The sequence below is a fragment of the Leopardus geoffroyi genome, chromosome C1 (genome assembly GCF_018350155.1).
Source record: "Leopardus geoffroyi isolate Oge1 chromosome C1, O.geoffroyi_Oge1_pat1.0, whole genome shotgun sequence".
Classification (NCBI taxonomy): domain Eukaryota; kingdom Metazoa; phylum Chordata; class Mammalia; order Carnivora; family Felidae; genus Leopardus; species Leopardus geoffroyi.
Genome location: NC_059328.1, coordinates 103,039,239 through 103,053,590, shown reverse-complemented (window position 1 = coordinate 103,053,590; position 14,352 = coordinate 103,039,239). Strand labels below are relative to the sequence as shown.

The 14,352-nt window shown below is 51.3% G+C and overlaps 1 long non-coding RNA gene and 1 other non-coding gene across 2 annotated transcripts; both read right to left on the bottom strand.

Moving 5' to 3' along the window:
• Positions 1–3,767: 3,767 nt before the first annotated feature.
• Positions 3,768–13,346, bottom strand: LOC123598579. The gene is made up of 2 exons (XR_006712704.1): positions 13,195–13,346; positions 3,768–3,980 (listed from the first exon to the last, which is right to left on the bottom strand). It is a non-coding gene; the product is annotated as an uncharacterized LOC123598579 (long non-coding RNA).
• On the bottom strand, positions 12,913–13,076 carry LOC123600275. Its single transcript, XR_006713632.1, has one exon. It is a non-coding gene; the product is annotated as a U1 spliceosomal RNA (small nuclear RNA).
• Positions 13,347–14,352: the final 1,006 nt, after the last annotated feature.

Genomic DNA, 14,352 nt, shown 5'->3' with positions numbered 1-14,352 from the left:
AACTATAAGGGGCCAGTTTCCTAAAGTGCACACTCCGTTCTCCAATACTTCATCTGGTTCCTCTTGTCCCCCCTCATCTCCACGAGCACGTCCCCAGCTTCGTTGTCATCAGGATCCGCATCAAATCACATTTCATGAAGACTGAGCGTTTCAGCGTTCCCCTGGGTTGTGTCGTCTTTACCCTCCCACCCTTGGTGTCCCCTCCTGGAGCCTGGGTCTCCTCCTACAGGCACCGACTTCATCTGTGAAAAGAGGAGACACAGTTCCCAAGTGACGTGATGAGGGCGCAGCCCTGTCGCCCCGTGGAGATGCTCGAGAGGACGCCTCAGTGGGAGTTCAGGGAAGCACAGCCCTGACAGGTGGCTTAGGACGGGAGGTTCTTACTGTCTTCCCCTCTTGCCTCTCTGCCACTTCTCCCTGACTCCCGTGGTCCCGGCCCAGACTCTTCTGCTGGCTCAGTCCCTCTCTGTGGCTCACCTTGCACACAGGCCTCAGCAGGAAACGGGGCTCCATGCCAGACTTTTGTCCAAGGAGGGTTTCTTAGTCCATTCAGGCTGTGATAACAAAACTGCCATAGACCGGGTGATTTAGCCAGAGCAGAGATTTGTGTCTCCCGTTCTGGAGGCTGAGTAGAACCAAAATCGAACAGTGGCACATTGGGCGCCTGGAGGTACCTCCTTCCTGGTGATGTGTGGCCGCCTTCTTGCTCTGTCCTCACAGGGTGGAGGGGTGAGGGAGCTCTGTGGGGTCACTTTCATAGGTCACAGATCCCTTTGATGGGGGGATCTGCCTCCCATAGGCCCACCCCACCCACCATCACGTTGGGAATTGGGTTTCCACAGATGAATTTGGGGGAAGACAAACTATCACTCTGGGGCAGGTGGTTTTACTCTGTTTGATTCTCAGCCTGTAATTCTTCCCTGGTGCTTAAAAGGTCACCTGTTTCTTGCCACAACTCTGCTCATCCTTCTCAAATTTGTATATGTTTTCCACTTGCAACTGACCAAAGAGTGTTTAGAACTTTATGCTCGATGTCCCCCAACCCTTAACTGCCCATTTACTCAGTTAGATAAGAATGTGCTAGGGGCGCCTGGGTGGCGCAGTCGGTTGAGCGTCCGACTTCAGCCAGGTCACGATCTCGCGGTCCGTGAGTTCGAGCCCCGCGTCGGGCTCTGGGCTGATGGCTCGGAGCCTGGAGCCTGTTTCCGATTCTGTGTCTCCCTCTCTCTCTGCCCCTCCCCCGTTCATGCTCTGTCTCTCTCTGTCCCAAAAATAAATAAACGTTGAAAAAAAAAAATTTAAAAAAAGAATGTGCTTTTATAGACACACATATTTACGTCTTATGTCACACACATTACGTATATTCGGTGTGTATGCTCTGCATAGTGTACCTATATGAAATATATCAAATATTGGGGCGTGTTCTGTAAATTCCCCAGCTTTGGTTTCCCCGGTGACTCTCAAAAGGCTTGCCTTCAACTTTGACTCCTCCCTTGAATAGGACAGCCTCTTTCGAGCACCATCTCCTGGCCTTTGTCTCTTCTTTGTCAAAACTGTGTCTTTTGACCAATTCTCCTTTTCTTAATTTCACTTTTGGCGCTGGGGGCATGTTGCCCTCCCCGCGCTCTTATCCTTACAGGGTAGCGTGAGAGAGGTCAGCAACACAGGCTATAATCAAAGCGTGTCCCTTGGCGCCCCTCACACGTGAACTTCCCGATGGCCTTTCTCGTCCTGCCCACCCGTCCTTATTCGATGTCAGCGTAGGTAGAGGATTTAGTCACAGGAAGATCATGACTCACAGTGGATGCTGTTGATGTGCTTTTATTTTCAGAGCAGGGTTTGGAAGCTTCCATGGGTGTGAAGAACCCTCCCAAGCTGGAGGGTGACGCTGCTGAGGGCTCGGTGACCAACCAGTGTGCAGGTCAAGTCTTTGGCCACGTTAATGCCCTGGGTGTGATGAAACAGAAGATGATCAAGAGAAAAGTGCAGTTCGGCGAGGGCAGACTCGCGTGCAGATTCCGTGGCCTTCAAGCATAGGGCACAGAGGTAATGGCGTCTGTGGCTCTTGGAGTATGGATTCCTGTTGCTCTGTTAGATTATAGCTCCGCCCACACCCCAAACTGTTTTTCTCTTCCTCCTTTGGTCCCTCCGCCAGCTGCCGCTGCCTCTGTCTGGTCCTGCCTCTGACTGGTCCTGCCTGTGTGTGGTCCTGCCTCTGTTTGCCACGGGTACTGCCACCCTGGGGGCCCTCCCATCTCCATCAGCTGTGGCATGTGAGCTGTGCTGTGTCCCCACGGGGGCTGTCCTGGGTTTCCCTCTCCCATGTCCTCACGGCCGCGGGGAATTAGGCCCCACGGCCCCCCTCAGCAGACCAGCATCATTTACACGTGTCGCCAAACACATGGCACTTTGGCACAAGGCACACACTTTTGTGGCTTCTTTGACTTCCTTCCTTGCTTCCCCAGCTCCATGACCTCTTTCTCCCAGAGCATTGTCTTTTTTTTTTTCCTAAATTTTTGTTTTAAAGTTTTTTATTTTCAGAGAGACAGAGACAGCATGAGTCGGGGAGGGGCAGTGAGAGTGGGAGGGAATCCCAAGCAGGCTCCAGGCTCTGAACTGTCAGCACAGAGCCAGATGCAGGGCTTGAACCCTCAAACTGTGGGCTCGTGGCCTGAGCCAAAACCAAGAGTCAGATGCGTAACCGACTGAACCACCTAGATGCCCCATCAGGAACATCGTCTTAATGTCTCTTGCACATGGCTTCTCCTCTGGGATGTTTCCGGGAACACGACCTAGGACGACACTTACCCCTCAGCTTCTCCATGTGAATAAGAAGTGTTAAAACTGAGGAGAAAGAGCACCCCGACAAAAACTCCACGACAACATGGGTCACCTCTGGGACTGCCACACGGCCTGCCTGGGGTCAGGTTTGTCCTCGGCCCCAGGTGAGCAGGCCTGTGCTAATGTGTGTGGGGTTTCCAGGACTCAGTGTCCACGCACACCTTGGGACCTGAAGAGAGCTGGCATCAGGTGGAGGACAGTCATGGCACTCTACAGGGACACTGGCCAACACAGATGCAGAGGCCAGCTTTCCAACCGGCACAGACATGAGGTGTTCAGGCATCCACCTGTCTTCCCTTTTCATTGCCGTTACCGTGTCTACATGCTCAGCTGGTTCATAAAAGGATCCACCGAAAGGAACTGAGTTGAGTGTCAGGCCAGAGCACATACGCGAGCATTGACTGAATTCACTTTGGGCAGCTCTGTGAAGTCCCCGCGAGATCCAGGGGAACACGAGACAATCTGTGCCATACAAGTCCGGCTGAGAACGGGGATTCACGGGAGGGTGTCCGAAGGAAGACCAAAATCTTTAGGGCCGGTATCGTCATGGTGGCAGAGATGAGGACAAGAACACCGTGGTCTGAAACAGAGTAGCTTAGCTAATAGTTCTAAATCACGCTGTCGTGAAAGAAACACTGACTGAGCTTTGAACTCACGTGAATGCCGTCACCCAATCCCTCGAGATTTTGATTTCAACATTCTGGGCCGGGGTGTGGGTAACGGGAGATGTTTTAAAGCTCTGCTGGTACACACCTAGGAATCAGAAGGACTGTGGATCTATAGGATGTTCATAAGCCATATAGAAGGATCCCGTGTGTGTGTCACTCATTTTGTGGACAAGCTGAGTATCAGCCCCTGATGGAGTTGACACTCCTCCCTCAATAGAGCCCAGAGAAAGAAGAGGACAAAGACACATGAATGAATTGGATGAATACTCCCTCTTCTGGATCCAAGTGTCTCACAATTCTTATACTATAGGATGCAGTAAGAAAGAAATGTTGCCTAGAAACCCAGTGTAAGAACAACAATCCCTTCTCTGATTACCAGTAACGGAATTCAGGGCTCTTTTTCCTCCTCGTGCAATGAAAATCACAGTTGACTCCTCACTAAATGCGTTTCCCAGCCTCCTGACAGGTGCACTGCAGATGGAAAGGAAATGTTTTAATCAAACTTTCTCCTTATATAAAACCTCAGTAAAGAAGCTTAGGTCTCCCTCTGCCCTTTGCAGGCCCTCGTTTACATTAGTGTCAACACCGAGAGAGTCTCCTCAGGGACAGTTTGGGAAACGTGCGAGGAGAACCTAGACGACTAAAAGGAAGGCTCTTCCATTTTCTCTGCAGAGTTCCGAGTGTCTCCACTGAGAATATTCCTAGACGTTCCCTCAGGTGTATCCTGGCGTGAGGTGCCCTGCAGGGGCTGTTGGGGTCCCTGAGCAAAAAGGGCTGAGGCCCTGGGTACACTCCCCGCTCGTTTCGTCATTCCCCTTGGAGTTTCTCCCTTTGGGGTTCTTTTCAGCCCCTCTGGGGCAGGATTTCTGTGCAAAGCCTTATTTCCGTCCAGCCAAGCGGCCAACAGCGTCTATTGCCTGCCTGCCCACACCCCCAGATCGGAGGCTTTCGTCTCCCGACCCCCACACGGATGGGAAGGGCCCGAAGCCTGGGTTTCAGTTCCAGGGTGTCAGGCACAGGTCACACGGCTACAGGTGGTCCTTATCAGCCCCTTGGCCCACGGTTCCTCATCTGCACACGGCAGGAATGAACTGGGACATAGTCTGAGGCCCCTGTTGCATCTCACATCCTGGGGCTCGTTCCATAGCCTGGCCTCCCCCTTCAGAAGACCAGGGCAGGGTGAGAAGGGGTGTGTTTGTCTGCAGAGGGCCCCCTCCTTCCTTCGGCAGTCTGTTTCTGAACGTGTGTGTCGGGGGCTAAGCACATCCCTCCGTGGGACACATGAGAAAGCCATCACTTTGCTTCTGATGAAGGGGCTTCCAGGGTGAGGTGGCTGCTGAGGGAGGGATGGTCGGGACCTGGCAACAGCTCAGGGCAGCCTTGAGCTGGGATGCCACCAGGCGCCTGCTGTGGGAGTACAGGGGTCCCTGCATCCTACAGTGTAGGCTGGATGCAATTGAGGGGGCTATTGCTTCAGACTTGTGGCTCTCACTCTCCCCCTCAGCCTGCCTGCAGACCCCCCTTCAGCTCCTTCTCTGCACGGGGGCTCGGCTCGCCCCTGGCCTCTGTCACCACGGAGCCATCCCTCCAGGCTCAGCCATCAGCAGGACCTGAACAAGACTCACATTTGATTCCTCTGTCTCTCTCTCTCTGTCTCAGATACCAAGGACTCCAGGAACTAAGAAAAGATACTCCTCATTTAAACGAAACCCCATCATAAAACCCCATCATTCTACACCGACTGAAAACAACTCTAAAGCAGCAAATCAAGCTAAAGCCCAAACAGAACATGCGAGGGATCCTTTGCTGAGAATCGACATCTCGATCACAAGCCACTCTCTGGGATTTTTACTCCAAAAGTCTGGTTTGATGAGAGGAATTCTCACTCTTCTGACTCCAGTCGTGATAAGTCGCCGAGGCAACCAATGACCAGACCACACGCCCTTGTGAGACACCTTCAGTCTGGCTCCTCTCCATTCCATCCTGCGGCTAAGCGGAGGCCGGGTCAACGTGGCAATAGACCCCATGTCAAACTGGACATTCTGGGCCACCAGCTGGGCTGTGCCAGGAGCAGACAGCATTAACTACGCAGCGTTCTTGCTGAAGAGGCTCAGCCTGAATCTGAGCACGAGGTAGGGATCAGACACCTGCAGAATTTCGACCATCGAACAAGACATCGGGCCTGTCTTTCTTCAAACAGCCAGTGTCCACAGCACAAATGAGATGACAAAAAGGAGAAGAGATATCTTGGGTTCCAAAGGACTCAGAAGATTGTGCTATCATAATTTTGTAGTCCTTTCGAACCCCAAACATCTCCTCACCTTTCTGTGGCTGTCTCTGGTGGTGGTGACACTTCCTTGTCTGTAGGGGACAGGCCAGATGTCTGGCTTGATGGTCTACATCCTGAAGGTGTCTGATCACTTCCTCCTGATTAAATTCAGGCTAACCTTTTTCCTGGGCGTTCCCTAGTGAATGCTGTGTGTGTCCCAGCCCCGCCCACCCATAGACCCAGAGCGTCCAGTCTGCCATCACCATCATTGTGAGAGCAGCACTGGTTGCCTTCTATGGGGGGGGCCTATCAGATCGTTCATGGTCTTCTGTTTGGGTGTGACATCTGAGAATGTGCGAAGATGCTGTCTCTAAAGTCTGTCTCTACAATGTTACCATCTTTTAGTGATCCCTGCATTGTCACAACCGTATCTGTTTGTATGTTGGAAAAACTCTAGTTGTATCATCCTTGTATATGTGTATTTGCTGGCATTGTGCTGTGGAAAAGAACACTCCCTCCCCATTCTATATCATTAAAGGGTTTATTTTGACAAGCACTGGGGACTGGTGAATTACGTTTCCTTCAGGGCTCCAATCCATCACCATCGTGATGTAAATGTTCTTGGTTCTCTTCTGGTATTTAATGCTGAGTCTCTGTATCTTTTAGGCTCTATTGCCCCTACGGGCAAGAGTACCTATGTGTTTCTGAATGTGCACCTGTTGTTCAGAAAGGTTGTATATGTAGGGCTGAACACTGCATCACAAGTGCGGGACATGTTTGGTTCTGTATTAACTTGTGAAACTTGTCACATCGCCATTCTAAGATTTAAACGATCTCGTGGTGACTGGGTGGCTCAGCAGGTTGAGGGTCCAACTTTGGCTCAGGTCATGGCCTAGCGGTTCATGAGTTTGAGCCCCGCATCGAGCCCTCTGCTGTCAGCACAGCACCACCTTCAGATTCTCCGTCCTCCCCTCTGTCTGCCCTTCTCCCGCTTGCATGCTCTCTCTCTTAAAAATAAATAACCACAGGGTCACCTGGGTGGCTCAACCGGTTGAGCGCCCGACTTCACCTCAAGTCATGAGATCACGGTTCGTGAATTCGAGCCCCGCATCGGCCTCTGTGCTGACAGCTCAGAGCCTGGAGCCTGCTTCAGATTCTGTCTCCCTCTCTCTCTCTCTGCCTTGCCCCCACACTCACACTGTCTCTTTCTCTCTTTCTCAAAAATAAATGAAAACAACACAAATTTTAAGTGATCTCCCAACCTCAGACTTCTGACATTATTCTATATTCTCTTCTGTCTCCACCTGCCACTTCTTATAGTATTGTTCCCGCCCGGCGAAACGGATGCCATTTACATCCTATTTCTCCCACCAGTTCTACTCCCAGACTTTTGTCTCAGATCTACAATGAAGTGTATTCAGTGACGATCAGTTGTACAAAAGTCAAAACTTCTCTTATTGGGCAGAGTTCGTCTTTAAATGACTCCTGGTGACGGAATCAGGACTCCCCGAGTGTTGCATATTTAGTACTCTTTGTCTACTGCCTTTGTACATGGACATCTTAGGTGAATAGAAAGTGCTTGTACAATGAGTTTTTGCTGCGGTATTAAAATATATGGCCTTGCTTTGTATGTTTGGTGGGGATGTAGACGAAAGATTGATTTTTCTCTCCATGCGATATAAATTGGCTTCTTTGGGTGGTGGGGAAGGTGTATGCAGCATCAGAGGTTTTCTCCTTTTTCTGGAAAATCTATTAGTTCTAGGGGTACCTGGGTGGCTCAGTCAGTTAAGCGTCCACCTTCCGCTCAGGTCATGATCTCACATTTCGTGAGTTCAATACTCAAGGTGGGGTATCTACTGCCAGCACAGGGCCCACTTAGCACAGAGCCCACTTCATATCCTCTGTCCCCCTCTCTCTTCTTACTTGACACATCTCCAAAGGCAAGGGAAATACAGGCAGAAATGAACTATTGGGACCTCATCAAGGTAAAAAGCTTCTGCACTGCAAAGGAAACAATCATCAAAACTGAAAGGCTACCGATGAAGTGGGAGAAGATATGTGCAAATGATAGATCGGATAAAGGGTTGGTATCCAAAATCTATAAAGAACTTACCAAACGCAAGACCCCAAACAACAAAAAATCCAGTGAGGAAATGGGCAGAAGACACGAATAGACACTTTTCCAAAGAAGACATCCAGGTGGCTAACAGACACGTGAAAAGATGCTCCACATTGCTCATCATCAGGGAAACACAAATCAAAACCACACTGAGATACCACCTCACGCCAGTCAGAGTGGCTACAATGAACAACTCGGGAAACAACAGATGCTGGCGAGGATGTGGAGAATCGGGAATCTCTTGCAGTGTTGGTGGGAATGCAAACCGGTGCAGCCGTGCTGGAAAACAGTGTGGAGGTTCCTCAAAAAGTTAAAAATAGAACTACCCTATGACGCAGCAAGAGCACTACTAGGCATTTATCCAAAGGATACAAGAGTGCTGATGCAGAGGGACACGTATACCCCAATGTTTACAGCAGTGCTTTCAATAATAGCCAACTTATGGAAAGAGCCTAAATGTCCATCAACTGACGAACGGATAGAGATGTGGGTTATATATACAATGGAACAATACTTGACAATGAGAAAGAATGAAATCCTGCCATTTGCAACAAGGTGGATGGAACTGGAGGGTATTATGTGAAGTGAAATAAGTGTCACAGAAAGACAGATACCGTATGTTTTCACTCACATGTGGAACTGAAGACACTTAACAGAAGACCATGGGGGAAGGAAGGGGAAAACATAGTTTCAAGCAGACAGGGAGGTAAACCAGAAGAGACTCTTAAATACAGAGAACAAACTGACGGTTGATGGTGGGAGTCGGGGAGAGGGGAAATTTCGTGATGAGCACTGAGGAGGGCACTTGTTGGGTTGAGCACTGGGTGTTGTATGTAAGCGATGAATCATGGGAACCCAGTCCCGAAGCCCAGACACACTGTTTTGACTGTATGTTAGCTAACTTGAGAATAAAGTATATTTGGAAAACAAAACAAAACAGAAGAATGAGGCAGATGATAAAAATGCTGATGGCAGAGGACCGAGCAGAGCTAGTACGTGCTGAGTATTTACTCCCCGCCAGGCACTGGGCTCAGTGCTTCACCTGCACCTCTCCTGTAACACCGGGGATGACTCGTGTAGGAGAAACTCCCATTGGCCCCATTTTGAAATGAGACACTGAGCCACAGAAAAGAAAATTCAAGACACCCAGGCAAAGTCACACTGTAACTCAGCCAGGCTCACACCTACAGCTTGTGAGCCCAGAGTGCTCTCTTTCTTGACGTCTAGGTTAGGGGTTTCCAGGGAGAAAGAACAAGTCCAGCCTCTGATGCCCTGAATGGCCCTGCTGACATCCCAGCCTGGCTGTTTTGTTCTCACGCTGGGAATAAACAGTCTCAGATACAGGATCTCAACCTCAAAGAGACTCTGAACCCTGAGACAATGAGACACAACAAGACTACCTGATTATTCCAAGCAGGCCCCACAAACACCAGGTCACCGTGCAAACTACAACGCCCCAAACACCCTCCTCTCTTCGTAAGGAAATGACTGCTGACTCTCACTGCAGTCAAGAAGGGCCAGTGCAGACTACCAGTGTTCAAGGTAGAGCAGACCCTGCTTCCTTCCAGCCTCCCCGCCATCAACCAACCACAGCCCAATCCTGTCATGTGTGGTTCTTTCTACCGCTCTCTTACTGAGACCGTGGGGTGTGATCTTTCCGGCTGCAATGATTATAAACCCCCACTTGTTTCATGGGATGTACGTTCCTGCTGATTTGGCTGAAGAGAAATCCGAAATTTCTCCTAAGGTGACGTTTCTCCTAAGATGACGCCAGGGGAGACAGGGAACAATTTTTCACTCGTGGTGCGGCAGATTTCCCCAAGGTCGATGTACCTCCTCAAGGTAAGAGTGCTCACTGTACTTGATATTCTCTTATCTCTGCTCCTTTCCTAATACGGGAAATTAACAATTACTAAGGGATAGAGAGTTACGATACATGGGCTTTCTCCTGTGTGGGATTTAATGAGAGCTGTCATCATCCTGAACGTGTAGGGAACTGAGGACGAGGACCACAAGGTAGCAGGGAAAGGTGGCTCTGGGCTTTGGGAGTCACAAATGGGCACACGCAAAAAGAACAATACGTGATTTTGGAAGACGTGTCAGCAAGAAATGTGGCCATAAAGGCCACTACGTATTTAATCCATGATCCACCAGTCGCTTTGCTCACAGATTATCCCTGTGTATCTTGGCCATGATGAGTGTTGTAGGAACAGTCAGAGAATTGCATCAGAGCACATCCATCTGAAAAGGACACACATAAAATACTGCATTGCCAAATCAGACCCACCCAACCCACAAATCTTCTCTGGTATCAAGTTTGATGTACATTTTCAAGGATAAAATTAACTGTGTGAGGCCCAACCAAAGCAACAAGAAATCTCGGACAACCAACACTAACTGCAAGAAACTTCTTCCCACCTTAGGACGTGTTCCGGCCCCGAGTTAACATACGTGCTCTCTAAGTGCTGTATGAAGTCGTCACTTGTACCCAATGAATCTGGTTGAAGTCGATGAACCTGGTAGAAGTCATCTGCTAGGCTGATACTCACCTAACCGATGCGACAGTTTCCAGGAAACTAAGCTACATAAATCCACGGGCATATGTTTGAGTCCCTACAGGGTTCTGCTCACACGAGATCCCTCCCACTTACAGGCATGTCATAGGTAAGGACTCTCCCTACAGTCACTACCATGAGTGTGTTTGCAAGAGGTTCCTCACTCGATGTTTATGCGGAAAGTTGACTGGGGTACCTTTCTTTCTTTCCAGGCCTGCGTCACTGAAGGAACTGAGCAACTGCAAGGAACCCAGTTCCCGTTCTTCTGTCCAAATTGTCTGGGTGGAGTTTTCAGGCTGAGCTTATAAATCAGCAGGAATCCAATTTTCTTCCTCCGAGAAGAGATACAATGGTTTCTCCCAGCATTGCTCATTGGGTAGTGCAAGTTTGCAGAGAGAGAGAGAGAGAGCGAGAGAGATATTGCCAGGCATGTTATTTTAGCAATGCCATGGTCCTCCCACATTGTCCATCCCACTCATGACAATGCCTGGTTTAAGCATCCTCTCTCCATTTCCCTTTATTACCTGCTTGACCTACATCCTTCCCCCAGTGAGGGAGCCAGCTCAGAGGGTCTGCTTAACCTAGACTAGAGGTGGGGCCAAGGAGACGTGTGCCTGTGGCTAGAATGGGCTGCCTTCAGAGTGAGCCATAACGTGTCCACAAGCAGTTAGAAACCAGCCTAAAATACCGTTAGGAATAAGCAGGGCCAAATGCAATGGTATGGATTTCACGTTTCGTATTGATAGCAACTTTCTTGTACAAATACTCTTAGACTTACTCAGGGGAGCAGGGCATCAGACAAAATGAAAGAAAACTGTGTCAAGTGTGAAAGATACTAAGTTACCGAAGTTACATTGAGTTGTAGAATTGTTTTTTATCCTTTAGCCCCTCATTTCCACACTCGTAACCTAGAAAACTTTCTTCACTGCCCATGGAATTCAATGTGGACACAACAATTTAAACTATTAACCCAAACTTTCCTTTTTTTTTTTTTTTCCCATAAACCTCGTTGAATACCAGGTATTCAAATGCCCACTCCCAAGTTCAGTGAGACTAGTGAGGGCGGTAAGTAATGTGGTATATCCAGGTAATATTCTGTTTCTTGGCCTACTTCTGTACTCCGCGTGTCAATGTTCTCCGCCAGGGGACCTCTGGCCACACACGGGAAACCCAACAAACTTAAAAGTGTAGGGTCTCTGCGTTGATCTTGAATTGGAATGTCAGTCAACATGTAAGATTCTCTCAGGGCTCAGAATGGCTCTGGATCTGCAAGGACAAAGGTAGTTGCCCCATCCTTTCCTCAGGGAGAGTACCTCCAGATTTCCGGATTCAGGCACCTTATGACGGCCAAGCACATACCACGATTTCCACGTGAGGCAAAATGTTTTCAGATGTGTGAAATGCCTTCCATATGCTCCAATCCCCTGTGTGCATGTTTCCTGAGTTCCTGTTGTGTGAGAGTCCCCTTTCCCCCAACCCATGGGGACCCTGTGGGAACCCAACCAAATCCCCCTGTGATTCTTTTTGTCTTTTCCATATAATCCCCTCCTTTCAGAGTGTTTTTCTTTTTTTTTTTTTAAATGGTTCTTATTTATGTTTTGAAAGAGAGAGCGCCCGCGCAGTGCAGAGAGGGAGACACATAATGCAAAGCAGGCTCCAGACTCAGAGCTGTCAGCCCAGAGCAGGAGGTGGGTGTTCAACTCAGGAACCCTGAGATCATGACCTGGGCCAAAGTCGGACGCTCAACCAATGAGCTACCCAGGGAGCCCTGGAGTGATTTTCTTTTTTCGTTTTTTTTTCTCCCAAAGACACCTCTGAGTAGCACTGGCCTTAGGCTCCTGTGAGCTCCCTTGTACCTGCTGGCAGAAAATGGGGAGGTCAGGCAATGGTTGACCACTGCAGCCCTACTTCCCTCCCCTCCTCCCTCCCCTCCTCCCTCCCCTCCTCCCTCCCCTCCTCCCTCCCCTCCTCCCTCCCCTCCTCCCTCCCCTCCTCCCTCCCCTCCTCCCTCCCCTCCTCCCTCCCCTCCTGCAGAGAAAGCACTGAGGCCATGCCTAAGAAATGCGAACACGTGGGGCGCCTAGGAGGCTCCGTGGGTTAAGCATCAAGACTGCAAGCATCCCAAGCAGTAGGGGAAGTGTGATGAGAGGTCAGAGCCCTGCCGCCTTTTTCAAAAAGGCAAAAGCCGAAAAAGCCCTTGTATCAGGATCAGGGTGACAGTCATGGGAACTACTTGGGAACAGTTTGAACTCCCCAACCCAAGGAACATTGCTCCCACCGCGAAACCTGAGAGACAACCCAGCACACGCGAGACCAATACCAAAGGAGCGACAAGTAAAGAACTGTGTACAAAAGCAGCAACTTACTCCGCTGTGAACAGAAACCTTAATGTAAGAAGCGAAAGAAGACAAACAAGGCAAGGAAGCACGCAGACACATCTGACTTTGAAACCCCGCTGACCAGGGGAGAGCGCGAACGCAGTCCCCCACTACCACAAATTATGCAGTCGAGTTTCCCACATTTGGGGAAATCGCAGGGGTCAGCACGCCCGCAGTGCAATGGGCAAGCCTCGCCCTGGGAAAACCACCTTCCTGATCATGGTGTCTCCCCTGCCAGGTAAGTATGACTTCCTCCCCCTCCGCCCCAACCCAGCCTCACACGCACCACACTGTACACACACGGTCACTGGCCTCCCCGCACCCCAAAACCCTCCGCACCCACTCCCGTCTCAACCATCCTCACCCCACACACGTCGTCCTCAGACAAGCCGAGCCACAGCTCGGGCACTTCCACAGCCCGGGGAATTCTACCGCCCGGTAGAATTCTAGCGCGCCCACCGCGGCCTCATTTCCATAAGGCCACGCCCCGGTCAGGACGCAACGGCCCCGCCTCACTCCCCGCCCCTCCCCGCCCCTCCCCGCCCCTCCCCGCGTCCCCCGGCTGCACGCGCACGCCGTCTCCCTGCCCCCAGCTCCGCTCCCGCCGGGAGCTCAGCGCTGAGGCTTCTCCTCTTCCTCCCGCCCCCCGCCTCCTTCCTCTCCTTGCGCGTCTCCTCCGTCTTCTCCCCTCCACACTGATTTGCTTCCCGCTCGTCTTCCCTCTCCATGCAGCTCCCGCAACGCCCCCTGCGCCCGTCGTGGCGCCCACGCGGCGGTCAGCACCGGGCCGACTGCGCCCGCCTGAGAGGAACACGAGGGAGGACGTCCCCCAGCCGGAGAAGCGCCCTCACACCTCGCTCGCTCTGTCTCTCTCTCTGTCTCTGCCCAGAGCCCGGTTTGAAGGAGACATAGTGCGATGGCTCCACCTGAGGGGCTCAGCCGCCAAGCCAGTCCCCCCGCACCAGGGCTGGACACCAGCGCGGGGGAACGGAACGCACACCTGTCCTTTGAGAACTGCCGCGTGCCTGCTGCTTTACAGGTGAGTTCGCGGGGCGGGGCGGGGCCGCGGCGCCCCCTGGTGGTAGCCCGGGGGGGCGCACCAGGATCCCCGGGTTGGGGCGGGGGCGGGTCCACGGAAACCTACCTTGAGCTCACTTAGACCCTCCCGCCACTGCCAGAGGTCACAGCAGGGGTTAGTGGGGTCCCGGGCGCCCCACTCTGCCTCTGCCGTGCCTTCCTCCCCCCGCTGCGCGCTTCCCCTTGGAGGAGATTTCCGCCAGCAAAGTCCCCCTTCCGTGGGGAAAAGCCAGGTCTGGAAAGCCAAGCAGCACCTACTCGGAAGAGACTAGTCCTGGGGCAATTTCCTGGTCCTGTCCCTCGCGTTCTGGTTTCTGATTTGCCTTTGTCTCCCTTGGGCCTTGACGTGTGCTTGACTTTTACTAGGCTGCTGAAATTAGAAGAGACGGGGGGGGGGGGGGGCGGGCGTCCAACGTTAGTTGTCACCTGAGTCAATAGTGTGGTG